This window comes from Harpia harpyja, chromosome 13 (genome assembly GCF_026419915.1).
Source record: "Harpia harpyja isolate bHarHar1 chromosome 13, bHarHar1 primary haplotype, whole genome shotgun sequence".
Lineage (NCBI taxonomy): Eukaryota > Metazoa > Chordata > Aves > Accipitriformes > Accipitridae > Harpia > Harpia harpyja.
The window spans coordinates 13,140,273-13,162,519 of NC_068952.1; the positions used below are offsets into that span (position 1 = coordinate 13,140,273).

The window sequence follows — 22,247 nt, forward strand, 5'->3', positions numbered from 1 at the left end:
GAATATTATGTAGTGCTAAGAAGCTCCTCCAGTCTCTACAAACCAGCCATGATAAACAAGTTGGTTTATGGCAAACAGAAATCCATACACACGCAGGACTGTAACAGCTCGCTGATGGAAGCAGATGTGCCTGTGCATCCCCAAGTCATCTGGGCAAGTAGCACTAGGAAAGGACACCCAAGGGAAAGGAGAAGAGGCACACCTTGCCATAGAACCGGAAAAAAGAGGGTGACGGGAATGAATGCATACATTTTTGAGATTTTGCCCTGGTAAAATCTGGGACTAAGATAAATTTCACTGACATTTCTGCAGATACAGGGATAAAAATCTCAAGAGACTGAATGTGAAAAGTTATTTAAAACATGCACAAATTTAATTTGATAGTCAGCCTTCCAGTCAACCTATTTTCTGCACTTCGGTGAGGGCAACAGGGGAAAAAAGATTTAAATCTTATAAAATAATATGAAGAAACACATTTTCCATTTCAGAATGTATTATTTTTAGGACCACATGGAAAATATCCTTCAAGGATACCATCCCTTGGTGGCACCTTAGATGGCCTGCATGACATGTATATATCCAATAAGCAGGTAACTCAGTGTCAACACAATATGATTCTAATATAAAGACAAAAGCAGGTCAAATTCAATTTTACTTGAAGATGTGGGTTTCTAAAATACCACAGAGGAAAAAAGGCATTTCTGCAGTAAAAAGACAGGGCTTTGCGTGGCTTACTTCAAGAGCAGAAACATACAGTCTTTGTTATATCAAAACCAAAAGCATTTTGCTTGAACCTTTTCCAGACCATCCTTGTTCTCTGACAGTTTTTCTCTACCTGATGTCTTTTCTAGTTTTTCATTCACATTTCTGATGATTCTTGACAGTTTCCCAACATTGTTCTGGAGGACTTTTTAAAAATAAACCCAGAATTCGAATCAATGTACTCCTTAGTCCATCTCCAGGCCCCTTTGCTATTTGTCATACTGGTACTGCCACATCCCAAGCAGTCCCTGCAGCACACGCAACCTGCTTCTCCATCCAGCTGCATTACTCAGTTTGCATTCCTGTAAGGGTCCACTCCAAGAGAAAGAATGATTTCCACCTTAATTTAACTTCCTCTGAAGCACCTAATGTGTCTTTCATAATTAGTTTTCCTTACCTGGCCTATACTAATCTACTGTAATCTATTGTACAAATTTCTGAACCTACCTTTAAGAAATCTGCGAGGCCATTAAATGCACCAATTGCAGCGATACGTTTTCCTGATTCAAGATAACATACAGGAACAAAATGCCTAGAACTGCTCTAGTTAACCATCCTGCAGAGTTTGGAAGAAACTTTCTTGTAATTTTGTAGAAAAGCATGCTGCATCTTTTCTGTGTGAAGGATTTGAAATTTAGAAATAACATTTACTGGAAAAATATATTTTGAATATGTCCGAGTACGCTTTTGAACATATGAAGCACATTACAAAAGATGGTACTTCATGATTTCTGAAGTTAAATACACAGTGTTAGAGAGTCTCTAGCCAGACCAGCTTAGCGTGTCCCCTCCACAATCTTACCCCCTCATCAACCCAGGCTTTCAAAGTTGAACTCACAGTGCTGTTTGGGTGTGTGCACATGTGTGTGTGCATCCCTGCACATCTGTGTAACATCATTTTCAAAGTGCCTCTGAGGAGGCGTATTCACTTTTTCTCCAGGAAAGCCATGGACTGGAAAGAATAAGCTCTTGCAGTATTAACTTATTTAATACTACGATACTGTAACAGATTAAAAAAAAAACAAAAACCAAACAAAACCAAACCTTGTACAAAGACCTTTTCCCACAGTGGTTTTAAGGCAGAACCAAAATTGGTTTACATCAGTGAAGCCCTCCAAGTGAAATCTATAACTGGGTCAGAAATTGTGTCTTGGGAAGAAGAGTGGGTATTCCTTAACTCCTGAACTTCAAAGAAACTTTAATGTTTCCTTCAACAGACCTCAAATCATCCTCAAATATTGCCATCTTACACTAACCCAAACAGAACAGGCTAAAGGGAATCAAACCCCTCCTAACAACCACAGATGCTGGGAGATCACTGATGTGAGTTACAGAGGCTCCCTACCACTTGCCTTAGTAGTATTTACTTGAAAAAGATGAAGTGGCATTACTTGGTAAATTTAGTTCCAGTGAAAGGCCTGGTAAACCCCACTTTACAGGCAGGGGAGAAACATACATTTACAAGCTAGGGCAAAACAGCATCTATGTTAAACACCAGAAGGGTTGAAGTCTATCTTGACAACAGAGTAACAGCACTCAGCGGGCTTATGGCAAGATGGAAGAAGTATGACATTTCTTCTAGGGCTCCAATACTTTCATAAGCAGTCTAAAACATATATAGATGTCCTGGCTTCAACTGACATGTACGGAAAGGGAATCTTTTCAGCAGAAAGCAGGGGTGGAAAAGCTGAGGGACCTGCTACGAGAACCAAAATCCCTTCAATAAACTCAAACCACAACTGTCCTTCAGGTAGACAAATAGTAAGGCAGGACAATTACTGTCACTAGAAATAGTTTGAAAGTCAGAAAAACAGTGCTCTGCATTCAAAACAGACTGATCCTAAATGAAGGATTAGGATATAACAATCAGCAATGCAAACAAAGGCTGAAGCAACAGTGTCCTGACGGTGGAAGAGCTATTGACTTGGTGCACACAACTCAAATATTTCCAGTATTTCAGGATACAATTTTCCAAGCCTAGTTCCTCCAACAGATACACACTTCCATACTCTTCTCTGCTGTTCATGAGTATTTTTTGCTTGTCAACATAAGTATGGATTTTAAAAGGCTGGGAATTGGACTTGCAAACAATATTTGACAAAATCCTTTTACGCTACTAAGAAAATTGAGGTTTATTAGGAGAACATCTATGCAGATTAGAAAGCAGCAGAGAGAGACAGAAAATACATGAGAACAAAAGAAACAGCTTTCAATAAGGGAAAAAAAAAAAAAAAAAAAAAAAAAAGATCAAGGGAGGGATGTCCTCAGCTCTATACCAGGATAGCAATGATTCATATACTCTTGAATGAACTGGCAAGACATGAAGGCACCACCTCCTCTCCCCTCCCCCCCCAAAAACCTGAATAGCTAAAATCCACAGATGACAAAATTATTTACAGTTGGTCAAAACCAGAGAAGACTGGAAAGAATTCCTGATGAACCATGCAAGCCCAGGCCAAGGGGCAAATTAAATCCTCTGCAGTTCAATAAAAAGCAAAGTGCATTTAAATGAAAAATGTGAAGCACTCAAAACTGATTGTTGGGTTTAACAGTTCTGGAGTAACTCAATATTTGAATCAAGTCTTCAGCAAATAAATGAAAAACACTGCTAGATATGCAGATACAACTTTAAAATGGAGAAAAAAAAAAAAAGAATATTTTTAAGACAGAAACATTCACATGATTACCTAAAGGATAAGACCTACAACACTGTTGTGCCACAGTATAAATCAGAAACGTGTTCTCCATCGGAGTGCTTGTGTTCAGCTCTTATCATCTGATCTTTTCTTGAGATAGCAGATGTAGTAAAAGGTTCAGAAAATGGGGACAAGAATAATTCCAGACAAAGACATATTTCTGTACAGAAAGAGACAGAGAAGTTTGAAGCAACCACACTAACAGGAAATGGATAAATTACCAAGGATATTAAAAAAAAAAATAAAAAAATTAAAAAAAAGAGATGTGGAAAAAAGACTAGAGTGCTTCTATACATTCTCCTCATGCAGAAGCAAGGGCGTCTTTGAAACAGCAATACCCTTAAAGCTGCTAAAAGGAAATGTGTGTTTGCTTAGTTGGTTTGGTTCTGTGGCAGTGCTCTGTTGTTCTCTTTTTATTTTATTTTTATTCAGTGCTCCGTTTGCACAATATTTTGCCACAAGCTATGACGAAGACCTCTGAAAGAGTCAGAAGACAGTTTTATATAGCTCATGACAACAAGTAATTTACTTTATGTAGGGGAAAGATCAGAAACGCCCACCTTTCCACCCTGTATTTGCAAAATGTAAGATTTTCATGGTACAGGACCAAACTAACAGAAAAGGCTCAGAATTTCCCCTTTGGGACTTGAACATAACTGTCTATCTTAGGACAAAGGACATGTTAAAGTATCAGGTATGGCCCTTGCAAACAGTAGGCAAAGGACACACACACAGGTTGCAGAACTGGTCCATTAAGATACCTAACCCTCTGCAGAAGTGTGGAGTTGTATGTCCAAACAGTAAAGCAGAAGAAGCCAGGAACAAGGAAACACATACAGCTTTATTACGAGGCTTCAGCCTAAGGATGCTAGATATAAGGCAGTTGTGCTCTCTGTTCAGAAGTGGTCTTTGCAATGTTTGGGACAAGAAACTGCATTGATTTCTCATGAGAGGGCTGACACTGAAGAAGCTGCTTGGTTGCATCAGGGCAGTGCCATTGCAGTGGTCCGGCACAAACCACATCCTTCAGACACCATACCTTTGCAGTGTTCACAGAAGTACTCATACACAAGGTATTTACAACAGGAGCAAGGTATTTTTGCCATTAGTACTACAGTGTACACTCTTCACCAACTTATTCCTTAGTGTATGAACCCTGTGTTATGCATGACAGCATGAGAGATTTTTTGTATCTAGAAACCACCCCAGAACTAGGTTAGCCCGGCAGGCTTGCAGCACTTCATTTACATATGAGTCAATCCTTCTGCAATACAAACATTAATGATGCATTCCCCACTGTCCTTCTATTTATACTTACTATTTAACCTGCAGGCATCCCGAGTTAATTAAACAAATCAATCCCATTGAGATAATTGTGTCTCAAGCAAATTAACACAATTAGCCTTTTAAAAAGGAAATCCAAGCACTAGCCACTATATTTCTTCACATAAATCATGTGCTTGTTCCTCCAACTCTAGGTTCATGGCTATCTAGGAATCTGCATTAAAATGAAAAGTATAATGACACATGAAACTGGCTGATGTGTGACTGTTGCAGACAGCAGCTTCTCTGTTTGCATCATTCACTTCCACTGAAATCAGAGGTGCCCGTCAGAAAGAAACGTCCTTAGAGGAGAAAGAAGCAAGGAAGGATCCCACTGCACTGGACACTTGACAGCTGTATCACTTTGAGGACAGTCCCTGCTCCAAAACAGTACATTACACTGGCACTTACAACCACAGCAAGATAAGCAGTAAGCTAGTTAATTGGATATACCATGTGTTAGAGACATTCTTAATGCTTTCTTGTCCAGCTCAAGTTTACAGAAATCCCTCTGGAACAAAGCTGGTTCTACAAATGACATCCTGGTAGCCATCCTATCAGAGACCTGCACCTCCATCACTCATGTGCACCAAAGCCACTGTGGCGGTTTAACAGACACCATCATCCTTGTCCACCCACTGTGTTTTCAGGGTGTTTTTGTTCCCTGGGGCAGCCTCAGAGTAACCCAACATACCTCAGCCTCCCTGGTCACAGCTCACCCTCCCTCCAAGTTCCCAACCACCCTGTACCAGCGTGGCCAAGGCAGGCGTAGGCATCCTTTTCTACCAGTCCTGGTAACAGAAGATGCCACAACTTTCGGCTGAAAGCTAGAGACATCTCCAGCTACTACAGGTACATTGAGCAGAGCTACTCTGTCAGAGCCTCTAAGGAAAAGCAGTGAGAAGCGCTGAGCACACTGCACCTAAAAACAGAAAACTTAGTAAGAGGCCGGTGTGCAAAACCATGACCTCGTCAGCTGAAGCATCAACTCCACTCTTTCAAGAGACAGTAAAACATCTATGCAGTACACTTGCGACACTGCAGACTAAGACCTCACAGTCGCCGGCGACGGTTACTGCGTTATTTCACATGAGCCTGTGAGCAGCAAAGGTTGCTTGAGTGCAGGAGACTCCATTTCACAGCTCGTGAGAAACTGCTGAGCAGAGGCAGGAAAGTGTGCGTGTGTTTATGTGCGTGCGGGAGAGACAGAGAAAAAGCTGTTAACGAACCTAACCAGTAATAACTGTCTTCTCATTTCTCTCGGCAGATGATTCAATGAGGGGTGAGCCGCTCCTCCTGGTGCCTCCCGCCGGCTGCTAGGCAACTGCAGCAGCTGCACAGGGGCAGGAGGGCATCCAGCATTAACTTCTTTCTCTTTTTGAGGGAATTAAAAAGGCTTACTAGTACATTAGCTGCAAAACTGGTAACTGGTACTAAGTTCCCAAGAATAATTACAGGGAGAAAAAAGGGGAAGAGAAGATATGGGGGGGGAGAGGGGAAGACAGCAGGGGACCAGGCTGGTGCACTGCTGCCTGGGCACCATGGACCAATGAGGGAGGGTATGCAGAAGGTAATTTAATGGAAGACTCCCCATCCTCTTTGCAAAGGGAAAATACAGCATTTCTTTGGTTTTTTTAACATACCAAAACTAAAGCATTTTTCCCTCTTGGCACAGTGCTCACCCATGTGGCACTGTAACCAACGTATCACATCGACTCAGCAAATGTGGCTAAGACGGTAACGGTGCTGCTCCCTCCGCAGTCGCTCCAAACATGCCTCCGGACCATGCTGCCCAGCAACCGGGTCAGCCAGCCTCCCACCTTGCCCAGGGCTCCACTGCCAATTTGCCCTGCAGAGCTCCCAGCCTTGACCCCGGCCAGCTGCCCCCCTCACGGAGCTAGCAGTATCCAGCCATGGACCATGCAGAAAAACAGGTTACTGAAACGGGCTGGGTGACAAACTAGCCTTTTCCTCATGGAAAATTATTTTTCCAACTTGGATCTTTTCAGTGGCTTGGTTCACCGGACAGCTGCGCAAGTGGGTCAGTCAGCACAAGCAAGGTCGACCCCTTCAGCCACCCCCTGGTGGGCCATGAATCTGCAGTCCCCCAAGGTGGCAGCTTCTCCTGTGCCACCAAAACGCTCCGCATGCTCACACAGGAGATCACAGGCATGTGGCAAGAAGTAACTAGGTGGGATGCTTCAAGGGTGGTATTAACATTTTGCAGAGGGTACACAGTTTACACTCAGTGTTGCCACTGACTATCCTAAAGAGCTGGAGAAGTTTCCCTAGTGTCCTGTTACGGAACACACTAAAGGAGCGTCCTACACAAAAACAAGCCTTCAAGTGAGTCCTACTCAGACTGCGCAGACAAGCAAGGGAAGAGGTTAGCCCCAAAGTCACGTACTGGGCCAAACACGCAATCATCCCCCATTTCTTGTATGACCATTGTGAATTGCACACTGCACTTAGCATTTTCATTACCTCCACAAACCAGTGACATAATCAGGAACTAGTTCTTATTTAAAAAAAAAAAAAAAGTACTCTCTTAAAAAAATATGGACTCTTCAGGAAAGATAGAAGAAGCAAACTTAACTTATATGGCACATAAGTCTTCCACTAACCCGATTTTACACAGCACAAATATCAGAATGCTTAAAGATACCTACTTACTATAAAATGAACTTAACACGGTATCATCTCACAATAAACAGCAAAAACTTTTACATATGTATCTATGTATCATTAACGAGTCAGTCAAAATGGATAACAGATATAGCAGGAATACAAAAGTACTTTATTACAGGGCAGCCTGGGAAAAGGGATAGATATCTTAGAGTGTATTTAGTAAACTAGTTCTGTGACACAGGATCCACAGATGCAGATGTCCTGTCAAAGAATTCATTATTTACAAATATATTACAGAACACTCCATTTGCAATAAAGTACCATAAATAATTCACACTCAATACATGTCAGAAGTGAAGGCAGTGGCATTTTCTCTGCCATCCTCACGAAGTCCCCCATACTCAGTGAAACAGAGCTCTGCCATAACATCGTAAACGCAACAAGTACACTGAATTTTCATTAAAACACAACACTTCATTCTCCACAAAAAGTCTCCCCAACAACACAATTTAGATAGAGACTTCTACACAAGCATTGCCACTGTGGGGACAAGAAATGCAATTCATTTGTTTTTAAGACATTAAATTGCACATATGAATTTTATTTCCCCCCCTGTAAATAGTATCGAATTGCCAACTTAGGTCCACTGCCCAGGTGCAGCAGTGTTGCACAGCTCTACCTTGTGTCCTCTGCTCCAACCCAAAGAAGCAAATCCAGAGGCAGGCAAGAAACTCAACTAGTGTGATCTCCATCTCTCTGTGGAGACATTGGGCAACGCTTATTGCAAAAAGTGTGCCAGAAGTTTGACACAGTGATGGAAACATGCCTTTATTTGAAATTAGATTAAGACAAACTTTATTTTATATGGGTAAACAGTCACCAGAAAAAAAAGTCCAGTTGCTACTGATATGGAATGACTCTGGAGAACCTACCTAACAGCAGAGGGTCCCTAGTGCACGAGCTTTTAATTTTCCATGACCTGCGCAAATTCACCTATTTCCCAAAAGATCAAGCACAAATTGCATAAACCCCTTGATCATAAGTTCACTTTCCTCTCTATTCTACTTGTACCGTTCTTTACTCCAGCAGGATACCTGCATGGATGTAAAACTTCGTTCGTCTGACTCCTTTAATCTTCCTAAAAAAAAACCAAACAGAAAACCCCAACTCCCCAATACTGAAAAAAAAGCCAAACAGAAGTCCCTCAGAACTCTCCCTGCTCTAACTACAGATGCCCTCTCCACATGGATGGGTACGAAGGACTTAAATTCTGTTTTCTCCCTTTTGAGTCATGAATCAAAACCCAGCAGATTTGCCAAAGAGAGAAAAGCAACAACAAAACAGAAAACCTCACCAGCCTACTAGAGATGGTACTGGGAATAAATATGAGCACAAACACCAGACTTGCCTGGTGCATCATTGCACAGCATCAGGTGGTCTCTAACCACCTCCCACAGACCTGGAAAGCAGAACAGACCATTGCGATCACCTGTCTGACCTTCCACCCAAGGTGTGCCACAGACCTATATGCAGATATATTACTTGTTAAAAGTGCAGAACATATACACATTACCAATAATCTCCCTTGCTAAAAAGGGAGTTCTAACTCACAAGCAAGTGATCAAGAATCCATCACATCCAAAGGGAGTTGTTTCAGTGAGTAATTTATCCTATTTAATAATTTGTGTGTTACAACTAGCCCAGATTCATCCGGTTTTAACTTTCAGCTATTCGATCTCATTACACCTCCTCCTACTAAACTGAAAAGCTTTGTACTCTCTTTCCTCAATAGATATTTGCAAAATACAGCTCAGCCACTTCACTTAAAGTAAGCATGCTAGGCTTTTTATTTAAAAAAATAAGCCTAACAGTAAACCAGATTTTCCAACTGTAATTGATCTCTCAGCTCCCTAAAGCCTTTTTTTTTTCCTTTTAAAGCATTTTTTTCTAAAGCAGGCACGCAAGAACTGGACTCCATATTCCAGTAATGATCCTGTGCCATCATACACTGGTAAAATACTATAAACTCCTACAGGACATGTTTGACTTTTGCATCCAAAGACCGTATCCATTCTTTTAGTAGCGCTGCAAGGATTCTGTATTTTGTTAGCTTTTTGCCATCACCCCACCTCCCTTCCAATGTAAACTGCTCTCCAGAATGTAGCAAGCCCTTCCCTCTGCATAATGTACAGAGATGGACTAGTCTGTGCTAAAACTCATACTACTCAGAAAAATCCATACCAAAAGGAAATTAATCTCATGTGACAAAGGACATGTCATTATTTGTCATACCCCTGATTTTTTGGTGGCATTTTCAAATTTAAGAAAAAATAACTTTGTTCAGAATAATTATCAGTGATCTTGAAATAAAATTATCTCATTTCTACCAACTAAAGGCTTGTATTTACTTCTCCCTTCCCTTTCCACATAATCCCATTGCCTCATCACCCATTTATACTCACTGCCATTATTTCTCTATTGCTTCATACATATAGACATACATAAATGTGACAGAAGTCCCAGTATAAAATGTGCTCCTCTTTGCAGAAAAATGCTGGAGAGAACTGCGTGTATATTTGATGTCCTCACAAGCAACAGTATGGCATTGGTCCATTTTGAGCACTGAATACAGTATTTTTAAACATAACCGTCACTTTCCCCTCACAGAAAAGCTTCATGAGTTAAAACATATCCTGGTTAAGTGAATGCAGGATTGCGGTTTGTTATTTTGTTTTGGGGTTTTTTTTTTAACGTAGTATCTAATAAAGCATCAGCAACATTAACATTATGGTTATTAGTTTACTTAATATGATGATGTTCCATTAGACAAAAAGATAATACAATTGCAGGCTGGAAATTAACTATGGAAACATGTTGATATGGTTATATGGAGTCATGAAACTTTTACAAATGCAGGAGCACTGTATTTACAATACAGTTTAAACAAGTTAACTTATTTCAACTGTATATACATAATAAACTTTTGGTCTATGCTGTCATATCAGATACTCATTCTTCCAATACAAAAGTCTTTTTGTTTTGTTTTTTATATACAATAAAACATTTAGTGATTATTAAAAAAAAACTATGGTTGAAGTTGAGTCAGAACAACTTGTCAGAACACAGTGCTTCTTGTGCTTTCAGCTCAAAAAGGAGAATTCGTATCATTAAATAGCAGTAATATTTATAGACAAAAGTACCAATTTAGTTGTACTACTTCTGCTTTTCTAGAGTAAGAGAACTTTATCTTTTAGACAAATGGCACTGGCGTTTCAATGGTGTACTGGAAAAGTAGCATGCATAAAGAGGAGCAGGGCCAGAAGAATCCGAACCGATTGTCACAATGGAGCTGGATGTCAGTTGGTTACAGTCTGTATGAGACACCTCGAAAAGCAGGGGTCTAGACACCAGACCCATGTACCAAATGCTGTTTTGCCCACATGGATTTATTTAGGGGACAGAAACACCATAATGTAGACCTAAAAGTGTTCTTTTCCTAGGCTAAAGTTTAATAGAACTTTAACTTTTTAACAAAGGTCAAAGAGGCTTCAACACATCTCAAGTTAGCATTGCTTAAGTAAAACCAGTGCAGCCATTTGTTGAACCCTAGTTCAACAGTAGAATTAATTACCAGAATTAATTACTAGCCACAAAGCCTTCCATAGGATATTCAACTGATTAGCTAAGAACATATGTACCAGAGCTTATTTAAAAATAAAACGTTTCATTGGTCAGAACTAACAAAGGACAGCCAACTTGCCATCAGAACACCCTGATCATTACACAGTTGCTCCTAAATAGCTAAGTTGAGGACTCGCTTCTCTGAATAAGAGGGTTTGGGGGTTTTTTGTGTGTTTTGACCTCCATCACAAAGTTAGAATAGCAGTTTCCTCATTTCTAAGCATGCTGGTATCCCAAGCAAGGGAGAAGCAGGCCTTTCACTTCTCACCTGCTCACAGGAAGTTTACACCTCACACTGTTACCAAGTGAAATAACTGAAATAAAGCAAGAAGCTCCAGCCATCCAAGATGGCATGAATCTTTCCCATTCTCTGTCAGCTGGCTTCAAGTGAACCAAGAGATTTTTGTAAGCCCATATCAAGCATCTGCCAGAGGAGAAACAGAGCCTGGGCAAGGCAGACAGAGACACTCCAAAGCTGGGGACAGCTCAGACAGGACAGCAAAGATATCCCCCCCCCCCCCCCCCCATGAAGAGGGCCTGCATCTCAGTGACACTGAGCGGAGCAGATAAAGGCATCACTTGAAAGGACAACCCTTCTGTGGACACGCATCTTGAAGTGCCACTAATTGTTATTCTGCTTCTGGGTTGCATATTGGCCTTTTTTTCAGCTTTTGAAGTATGATCCAAACGGCAAAGTAGGCTGAGAGACCATTTCTTGTAACTTCAGATTTCTAATATAGGTTCCAGCCAGTCACTTAGCTCTGCGCTTGTCTTTTGTGGTTGCATGTATTTCCTATTTAAGAAAAGGACTATAGCAGTTCCTGGTTTGTCACATTTTCTTCAAATAAAGCATTTGAGCAGCAGCTTCCTCTGCCGTGCATTACTCTGCATTGGTGAACACTCTGTTCCCTCTCACCCTGCTCAGAAATGCTCACCTACCTACAAATTTACAGACACAAGGCAACAAGACGAAGGATTTCAAAACCACACCCATGATGACAGTCCATGGTATTTTTTCCTCCGTACCTAGATTTCAATCCTCCCTTCTCCATCTGCACTATCCAGCTCTTTCAAAATAACGAGCAAACGTTTCTCCAGCTTCACAAATCTGGCACACTTCATTTTCCTTGTCATTTAAGAGATACACACAAACTATTTGGTATTAATAGTAAGAACACTGTGCACTTTGTAAAGCTTTATTCAAAGCATCCTGTGATCTTCCACTGAAAGCATTAATTTGGCACCTTCACAGTACTTCTGAGGCACATATTATAATTCATCTCACGCAGGTGGAAACTCAGAGGCACACTCAGTCTGAAGTGATTTGCTGTTGGGCTAACCACCAGAATAACTCGTTTCCCACCTCCCCAAATTAATTCTGTACTTCAGCATTTCTGGCCAATGCTTGCTCCAGCGCTTCCTGCCCCACACCTAACTTCAGAAGAAGTTGTCCCTTCCCTCCTCTATTACCACACCTATGTAAGTCTCTGACAGAACTTCTCAGACATCTTTTTTTCCCCAAGGATTTCCTGAGATTAAGTAATTAAATCATTAAGGAAGAAGTTCATCACCTGCTAAGGAAACTACTTATACAAACAACATGCTCACCAACAGCAACCTGTATGGCTGTGTTTCTACATCCCAGATACCAGTCACACTGGCTGAACATGGAAAGCTGACGTTAACCCCTTCCAAATGAAAAGAATACTCTGAGGGTCTGGTCTTTAAAAATAATTTCCCCGGATAAGCGAGAGACTGCTAGTAAAATATCACGTAAGTCTCAATTTGTTTTAAATGGGAGAAAAAGAACATAGAAGGTCAGTCTCTCTATCTCCTTCAACTATTCTTCAGATGTACTTTTATGTAATTGTATAATAGTATTTCTTTGATAAGAAGTAAATATAAACATATACAAAAGGGGACAAGCAACCAGAAGAGGATTAACACTTCAATATTACGGCAACATCTGAAAACATAAGGAAATAATTTCAAATTTAATCAGTAGTGAAAACTAAAATCATGTATGAAAAGGCGGCAGGCTAAGCAAATGTGAACTTGTCTTGCATGACAGACAGCACAGGAGCTCCTAACTGTATGTGACTCACTAGTGCTTAAACAGCATTACTTGTTTTGATTCTTGCACCAGGATCCACCAACATGACATCTGCACACACAGCCCTCTTTCTTGTTTTAATAAAAGTACTTTAATAATGTGAGAGAACACCTTGTCATTAACCACTGTCAGCTACAGTTCTGGTTAACAGTGGCCATTGCTACTTTTACTCAAACCTCATGCAACAACAGGTCTTGCCAGAAACCAATGACAGAACTTCAGGTTATCCTACAGATGACCCTTAAGCACCTGCTGAAATCTAAATTAAACAATAGTTTTCACCTCCTTTTGTGTCTCAAGTAGTCAGAGCCACAAAGCATCTCAAGACTCCACTCTTCACAAGGGTATTCAGAGCATGCCATCTCATCCCTTTCATCCCTGCGCACCATGTCTGAAAACTGGAGAAACAAGAACACGCTCTCATCTGGCTCCAACCCTCAAACCAGAACTGAGGAACAACAGCTGGTCTCTCTGAGTAAGTGACACATGGAGCACGCATTTATCAATTGCTGGAGAGATAATGCAGACACTACTCGATGGCTCTCCAACAACCTCTCTTGGTAGAAATGGGAAGCTTTCTAGACAGCATGGTCCATCTAGAATATCATCAAAGGAAAAAGTTACACAGCAAGCTGCACAGGTACATCCCAAGCACATTTTTCATGTTTTTCAATCAGTAAAAGCTTGTTGGATATCCTTCTAGCATTGTGTCAAATAGTTCAACTGAGTTTTGTTAGTGGGATTGATGGTGTAACTAGTTCAACTTCAGAGAACACTTCTAGTGAAGACTTCATCATCACCCCCTCTTAAGGCTACAAAAGGGCATAGTATTTTAAGCTGCAAGCCAACAGAAGAAAGCAGAGAGGAAAAGGACAGGAGAATTTGTTCTTCCAAGTTGTCTATTCAAGAAATCCAGCGGAAGTTTAAGTGGGACATAGTCAAGTCTACTCATTTGCCTGTCTGTTTTTAATAGCACAGAATAGGATAAGGGCCAGAGTGTACACTTTTCCTTTGCATAAGAAAAAGCATGCAATCATTAGTATAACATTCAAGTTTTCAAACCAACAATGCACAGAATCAAAGCGACACCACTAGTATTTATTAGAGGTAAAATTCATCTGAACCTATGACAGACAGACCAAATGTAGAGTATTCCCTGACCATCAGAAGATGGCTTTGTGGGAGGGTACCACTACTCCAGTCCCCCCAGGCTTCCTACGCTAAGCAAATTACTCGAGTCACTTCAGAAATGGGCAGAGTGAGATGCATAAAATGAGGCTGTGTACAACATCCCTACAGAAGTAAAGGTCTTGACCTTTTTAATCTCCAGGTGTGTTCAAATACTATACTCACAGGCAACTGTTAGAATAAATCATGAAAGCAATATACTGTTAAGGCTCAGCATCTGAAAGCGAAAGGCTAATGAAGTACTAAAGCAACAAGCTTTTTTTCCTCCTGATAAAATGGAGGAGGAAAAACAGACCCAACCCTGTTGGCACACTTTGTAGATAAATTCCTTTTGACAGTTTATGAACTTTTTTGTTCCTCCTGTTTAACAAAATTACTTCAACAGTATAAAAGTTAACAACATAGCTATCTCAGAACAGGTAAGTTGCTCTATTCCTTATTGGTAAGCAGTGCACACACAAAAAAACCACCCACAGGAAATTGAGAGCTATTCATTTAGTTTTAGCCAAGTCTTTGCAAGACTGTACCTTTTGACTATTAGTTGATGGTAAATGTGCAACTGTCTGGTACTTAATCTCATATAAGAACTAGACCAAAAAAAGTATCAACATTAAATTTTACCTTCAAAAAAGAACACAAGTGGTATGAGTACAATTCTCTAGAAAAATGCTAGTTAGCAAAACCAAAACAACTACTCCCCCACATACATGCAATATTTAAAAGAAAGAATTCAAAGCTGTAATTATGTTCACACAAACCCAAACTGCAAAGTACAAGAAGTTCAATTCAGGGATTCAAAATCCTTTAAGTGTCATCTCTAATGACACCATGTACCCGACTTCCTCTCATATTTTTTCTTTGGTATTTTGGGGGCCTGATGAGATGCTGTCCATTGCCATTACCAGGGATCTGAAAGAAAATATGAAATCACTTCTTGTCATCTGCACAGAACATGAAACCTGGAGCAACAGTAATCGAAACTCAAATCAGGTTACTTTCTGGTAAAGTGTATTTTTTGCTACGTATAGTTTATCTGAACGACAGCTGGTTTTAACAGAGCAATAACACAAAAGTTACAGCCTCCTAGGACTAAAAAAAGAACCACAACAGTTACCCTTGGGGAATTGCATTGCAAAGGCAACAATCCTGTAAAAAAGACTGGGGGTCACTGCAGACACAATCTAGATGCTAAACTTCCTGCACAAATCTGCAACTAAGCAAGGAAACATAGCCTCTGGATGGATAAGAACATTATTTTGAATCAGGCAAGGCAGGGAGGGAGAGTATTATCTAAAGAACAATAACAGCAAGGGCAACATGCATTTCTGGTCTATTCACTTCAGAAAAGAAAATACCACAAGAACAGCTAAAGATTCAGAAAATACATCTTATATCGAGAGTTTAAAAAGTCTGCATATTTGGCTTATCAAAGAGGATAATGGTTATCAGTGACTTACAAAATGGCTAAATGTCTCTACCAAAATTTAGTCAGAAGTTAACAATACATTAGCCAAAACTAGGCCCCAAAAAGATGCTGCTGGGCAGAGGAAAAAGGTTTGAAGAGTTCAGAATTAATCTCCTCTGCCTGACTGTACATAATTACAGTTGACTGATGACATGTAGTATGCTCAGAAGCTCATCAACAGCAAGCTTTCAAAATGCAGTATCCAGAAAAACCACTTTCTATCTTATCCAGCTGACTAAAACCCTGTACAATTTCTCTGGCTTGTACATCTCCATTTTGCAGCAATGCTATCCGTTCAGAAATACAGACCTCTGCATTTAGGTAACTCCAACCGGTATGGCTCTTGGAGCATATCTCTTCAGAAGCACCAGCTGCTCCCTGAATATTAAAATCAAAGTTCATTTGTCTTCAAAGTGCTCCACAGCCTTAGTTCAGGGTATTCAAGGCTTTTCCCAGAGCTCCAGGACAGACTGTGATCCACCGTTCTGCTGCTTAGCTATTGTTAATTGGTACTGGAGACTCAAATTTGTGTGTGTCTAAATGAGGAACATGAAGAGATTTCCAAGTAGAATCACTCATGGCAGATCTGAGCACCAAAGCTTATGATACCCAGATCTTCCTCTCAACACTTTTTAACTCATAGCAACTTGTATTAAACAAACATACCTGGACAATGCATATTACATCCCTCCATGGATAAAGAAAAACCAGAAAAGTTTGCCATACTACTACTACTACAATCATGAACAAAACACCTAAGAATCTCTATAGCACAAAATAGAATTGCCTAAAATTCTTCCAGAGGCAAATTATTGTAATTTACAACTGGGACGTCTCCTTCTGTCATTTATAGTCAGGAGTGGGTATCTCTGTAGAGTAACAACAGAAGTTATGGACTCACTGTAGAAATGACTGAGAGTTCATGATCTGCACTAGTAAGACAGGAAGAACAGATACCAGAAGCTCATTGTGGGGACAGAAGTCTATGAATGTATTTCACAGAATATGTTTTCTAAAACTAAAGCCCATTCCTCAGAGTTTATGAAGTCCACAAGTCGTGAGTAGCCCCTGTAATTTCAAGGCACACTGGCTGAGCATCAAGAGGGCAACCAGAGAGTAGACAAGAGTCGCAGTTAGCTTTGCTTCTTCGGCTGCAGACTGGCACCCACCCAGCAAGAACACCGATGGCTGCCTGCCCCATACAACCCCACCACCCAAGTGGGTGGACTAGGGAAAGCCCTCAGCTTCTTAACACATCAGCTCTTTCAACAGGAGCAGGAAGTTACCACCTGCAGCTGGGGTGTCAATCATGAACCAAGACAGCACAGTTTTTGTGGGAGATTAACAGCAAACAAGCTTCTGCTGTTCTCAGAGCTCTGTCTGGGTACCTTAACTAATATTTTCCTTTAATTTAACATCTAGGGGCTTTTAAGTTTAATCTCATATGTTAATTCTGCAACTTTTCACTCACTGGGCTCCGCCCAACATTATTTTTAGGTTTTAAAAAAAAAACAAACAAAAAAACCCCAGCATGTTAGTGGCATGTTTTAGGTTGGCAACCAAGCCAGAGCCTGGAAACTACACAGCCTCCATGCAGAATGGGTTTCAGAGAAAAAAGCAGGACATTTCTCTATCTCGTTGCACCAGCAGCAAACCTTTAGCCTCACTGCTAGGATTTCACCTACAGCCTCAACTAAAATTTCCCTTTTAACTCTATTTGGTACCCTGCCTTTAATTCATTTAGGAAAGGCTTGATATGAAGAGTGGACAGTCAAGAAGGCAGTTGTGGAGAGGAAGGAAAAGGGGAGGGGGGGGCAAGATTCAAATGGTCGGTAGTGGTGGTTAGCACTTTGGTACCAAGAGTCAATCTGATCTGTTTCATAAGTTAACAGGAAAAAAACCCCAAACAGTCCCCAGAACCTGTTGTGTTCTTGGAGCCAGGGCTTCTTAACAAAAGCCAAGAGGCCTCTCCATACCAATGGTAACAATACATGGCAGGACCTTGACATCTGAAGCACAATAATTAATCATTTCAACAGTAAGTTACAAAGGAGTATCATCCCCTTTTTACTGACAAGGGAGCTGACTCAAAGACAACCAAGGGAGTTGCCCAAAACCACAACACCAGTCATTAGCAGAGCTGCAGTCAGAAGTTCCTGACTGCCAGCGATATTTTCAAGCACTGAAATTGGCAGCCACCCTGCAGCCACAGAACTGGTACCCTGCGCACTCGCCATGTAGAGGGTCACCTGCTCCCCACATGATGCCTCCAAGCTCCAGTCACGCCACCAACATCAGAGAAGGAAGAAAGAAAGAAGGGTGCGTCCAGCCAGGGTGGTGGGCTCAGTGATGAGCAGCAGCAGTGATGCCCATGTCACCCTGCAGACCTGCTCTGGCAGGTGCCTACCCCAAAGGGCCAGCTGCAACCCCCAGGGTCTGCCCTAAAGGCTCCCTCTGTGCCTGCGTGCCCATTGGAGCCCAGGGAACTTGAGTCAGAAGAATAACCCTAAGGAGAAGTCAGAGCTAGTAGTTTCACCAGGTTTAGGACCTTGCATTGGCTCACTGAGTGGGGTGGGGTGAAAGACAGGCAACATGCATCCCAGAGACTGCAACACTAAACTACACCCAACCTTGTTTGCGCTTTATGTACTCCAAGGGGAACTTCAGATCAGTTCGACTCTCAAGCAAAAGCTGAAATGGCTCTTTCCATCTTAGCCCTATAGCTTTAATGTGCATTTTACAGTACTGATTTCAGTTTCTCTCAAAAATTACTTACTTCTTACAGAACCAGCCAGCTCACAACGAGGATATTTTACAGTGAAAGGTGGCCTTTTTTGTAAGTGTAGTTTGAAAGTATTAAATAGGTTAATTTTCCATCTCAATTTTTATAGAAGCAGCACAATTCTTATAACAAGCAGCTTGGGAAACCCAGTGTGACAGAGATGGAGAGGGGGAAGTGTGTTGCCACTTTTACATTAAAAGCAGAACCACAGAAATTTGCTTTTCGTAACATGATTAGTCTTAATTTATATATAAACTTACATCTAGGCCTCTGTTATATAGCTGAATGTATTCCCCTCCTTTCTATAGTCTGCCTGGTACCTGCCTATACCAAGTTCTCCAGACATTCCTTCCAACTCACTTGATCCTTTGAAGCTGACAGTTATCTACACATTCAGGCACTGAAGTAATTTATTCTTTTAGAAGTGTTAAGCATTTACAACTTGCAACATCAGATCGTGCAAATATTCAAATTTTCTGGAAGAAAAAGAAAAGGAAAAACCATTTACCTTGATGTCTACATTTACGTAGATATTTTCTCCACCCACCCACCCCCAACTTCGTTATCTAGAGGCTTTTCCTTATGCATGAGATATTTCCCATTTTTCTCCCTGTGCTTTCCAGGTACTTTCCACATATTGTGACAAACCAGCTAAATAACATAAGAAAAGGAACTCAAATTACCTGATACTGTTTAATTGAAATTAGCTTTCTTATTTCGAAAGTTTGCCTAAGATGGCTTCTGTGGAGACAAAAATATTCATAGGCAATGTCAAAGGAAGTTATTAAAACTAGCAGTGATGCAAGAGTTTTGCACTGATGTGCACTAACACAGGAAGAAACCACAAGGTACCAGTTTAGACAGAAATCATCCCTGGACTTTGCCTCTATTTGATCTCATCCAAATCAAGCGTTACTCCTTGTAAAAAATAACAACAAAACCACACCGAAAATGCAAAAACCCACAAATACTTCAATGAGCTGCTGTAGTTCTGCATGTGTTAAACCAGGGTTTTCATTGCCAAGACTCATTAAAAAAGAACAACCAGAAAACGTTTGCAAAACAGATTGCTCTTATAAAGTGCGTTAACAGCTATTAATAATAGAATATACATCAACCTACTCCTTTTCAGTTAATCAATACTAATTAGCAACCTAACTTGCAACTGTTAAGGCAAGCGACCTTGGAGCTGTAATTCGTCAGCTCTAAGCTAACAGTGGGTGAAAATAGGCCTGATAACAGTTACTTCCTTGTCATTTCCTTCCAAAAATGACACAATGCCATTTCGCGCAATCGAAGTAATTTTTATCTCATAAACATACCTCTGAAAATAGATTAGGCCTTATAGAACAATTTTATATTTATGATTGAGCTATCGGGCAGACATCATGTGAAACCTGACTTGGAGTTCACAAGGGCCCCAGGTTCCTTGGAAGGAAGTAAGATAAAGGCACAGGGAAATATGGGGAAAGAAAAAGAAAATATTGGGGGAGAGGTCTGGCAACATCACTGCAAGCTTGAAGTCTTATAATTTCATCATTAGGCTTCAGGCATATTAAAAAAGCTGCTATTAATTTTTTTTGACCCCATCACATAATCAATAGGATGGATGCCAAAAGCCAGCCATTACAAGGAAGTCACCATGGCTAGGATTAAGACAAGATTACTCCCTGCACAGACTGGACCATCTCTCATTGGTTTAAATGGGACTAAAAGATAGCAACCTCTTTAATTGCAATGGCAGCAAGAAACATGTGAGTGCTTCAGAAGTACTCCCCCAGAAGAAGAAAACAGCAGGGAATGAACGGGGTCAGGAAATATCCATGAAAACTGTAAGCAACCAAGGGAAAACAAGGACAGGAGGCACAGACAGGACCAGGGGGCATGTTTGGGGCAGGATCCAGATGCCTGTCTGGAAGGAGGGAAACCCAAATGTAAATGGGGAGAGGGAATGCAGAAACAGAACAGAAGGTTAAAAAAATAAAATAAATAAAATAACACTGATGCCACAGTAGTAAAGGATAGTTGGAAGAATGAGAGTCACCTGACAACTGTGGCCTTGAGAAGGAACATGACCAGGACAGCCGCTTCTTGCAATACAGGAGGACCTGGAGTGGGACAGTGGCATTTCTCCAGCTCAGGCTGCTGGGGAAGGGATAAACGAAGCCCTCTCAGAGAAAGGGGAACGAGATACACACATTCATAGCTCAGGATTAATTTCAAACCTGAGAAAGTATCACACAAAATGAGGCCAGAATATTTTCTTCTAGAGGCAAAAAGACAAGAGCCAGTGGAAAGTGCTACTTCTTCCTCCCAGAATCTCATTTTAAAGCCAGTCCTGCGATTGCTAGGGATCTGGCTCACAATTTGTACATGCTGGGGGCTGGTAATAAAGCTGTGGTGAGAGAAGGTGTCATGGCCTCAAGCTGCAGAGCTTGCTAGAACCAGAGCCTCCCTGGCGGTTGTTTTATGAGGAAAGGGGAGAACGAGCTTGCCCTGGAAGAGACGGTACAACAGCAGCCAGCTGCTGTGCCACAAGAGCTGCCCATGTTATAGCACACGGATTTAGCAATATCCACTTTGCAGAACAGTACTTAAAATTAGAAAATATATGGATACTATATATGTATAATGCATGAGGAGTAACATCTTAGGAAAACACTAGCAGCTGAGTGAGTATGACTAAAGTGCTGTCCCATGTGCATGCCAAACAAGTCCCCAGCATTGCACTGACACTGGACAAATACACTTCATCAACTGAATCTGCTAGAACAAACCAGCCTGAACACAAGCATTTCTACCTAACCCATCCTGGCCATGGTGCTCTTTGACGGGAGAGTACACATACCGTTGGTGATGCCATAGTGGGCACCGCACAGCCTCCAGCCGCAGCAATGCCAGTGTCAGGCGTGCGATGGCAGCTGAACCGCCTGCGTGCAGAGGGGTGCTGGCACAGGTCTGACTGAACATGCTCTAAGAAGTCCTGAAAGCAATTTTAATTGCCCATTCTTGGAGCATAGGTAGACCAGTTCAAACACGTGCAAGTGAAGAAGCTCGTTTACATAACAAACAAGGCATGCATGCAAGGTGCTTTGTGTAATAGCACTGCAGACTGCAAGACCTCTTACCTGAAGAGCTGTATTTTACGAACTGTACACATACAAGACCACCTTCAGGTAGAGAGTAAGCCATTAAATAAAATATTCATAACACAATTCAACAGTGTCATGAAAGAGGGTAGTCTGAATGGACAAAGTGCCTAACACTTGCAAAAAAACCTAAGCAGCAAGCAAGTCTGATTCTTGCATACTCCACACAGTGCCAAGAGCCATTCAAAGTTTTCAGTTCTTGCTTGGGCAGCCATCCTCCAAAGGTTAACTCTACTTGGCAAACAAAACTTAAATGGGGAAAAAAACCAAAAACAAAACAAAAAAAACCACCACGAAACCCTCAAGAGTGTCTACAAGGGCTAAATCTCTGAATCCAAGGAAGAAGTAATTTAGTCCTGGTCCTCACACAATGACATCATGCATCTAGCTGTTTCCACTGCACTTTCCAACCAACATCCAAAAAGAACAACAGGGATTTTTGAGGCCTGTAAATGGCACA

General features: G+C 41.1%; 1 protein-coding gene across 6 annotated transcripts in view; it reads right to left on the reverse strand.

The window, feature by feature from the left end:
- The window catches only part of TRERF1 (transcriptional regulating factor 1), a 104,844-nt gene that overhangs the window by 51,792 nt on the left and 30,805 nt on the right, over positions 1-22,247 (reverse strand). The gene's annotated exons all lie outside the window — the stretch shown is intronic.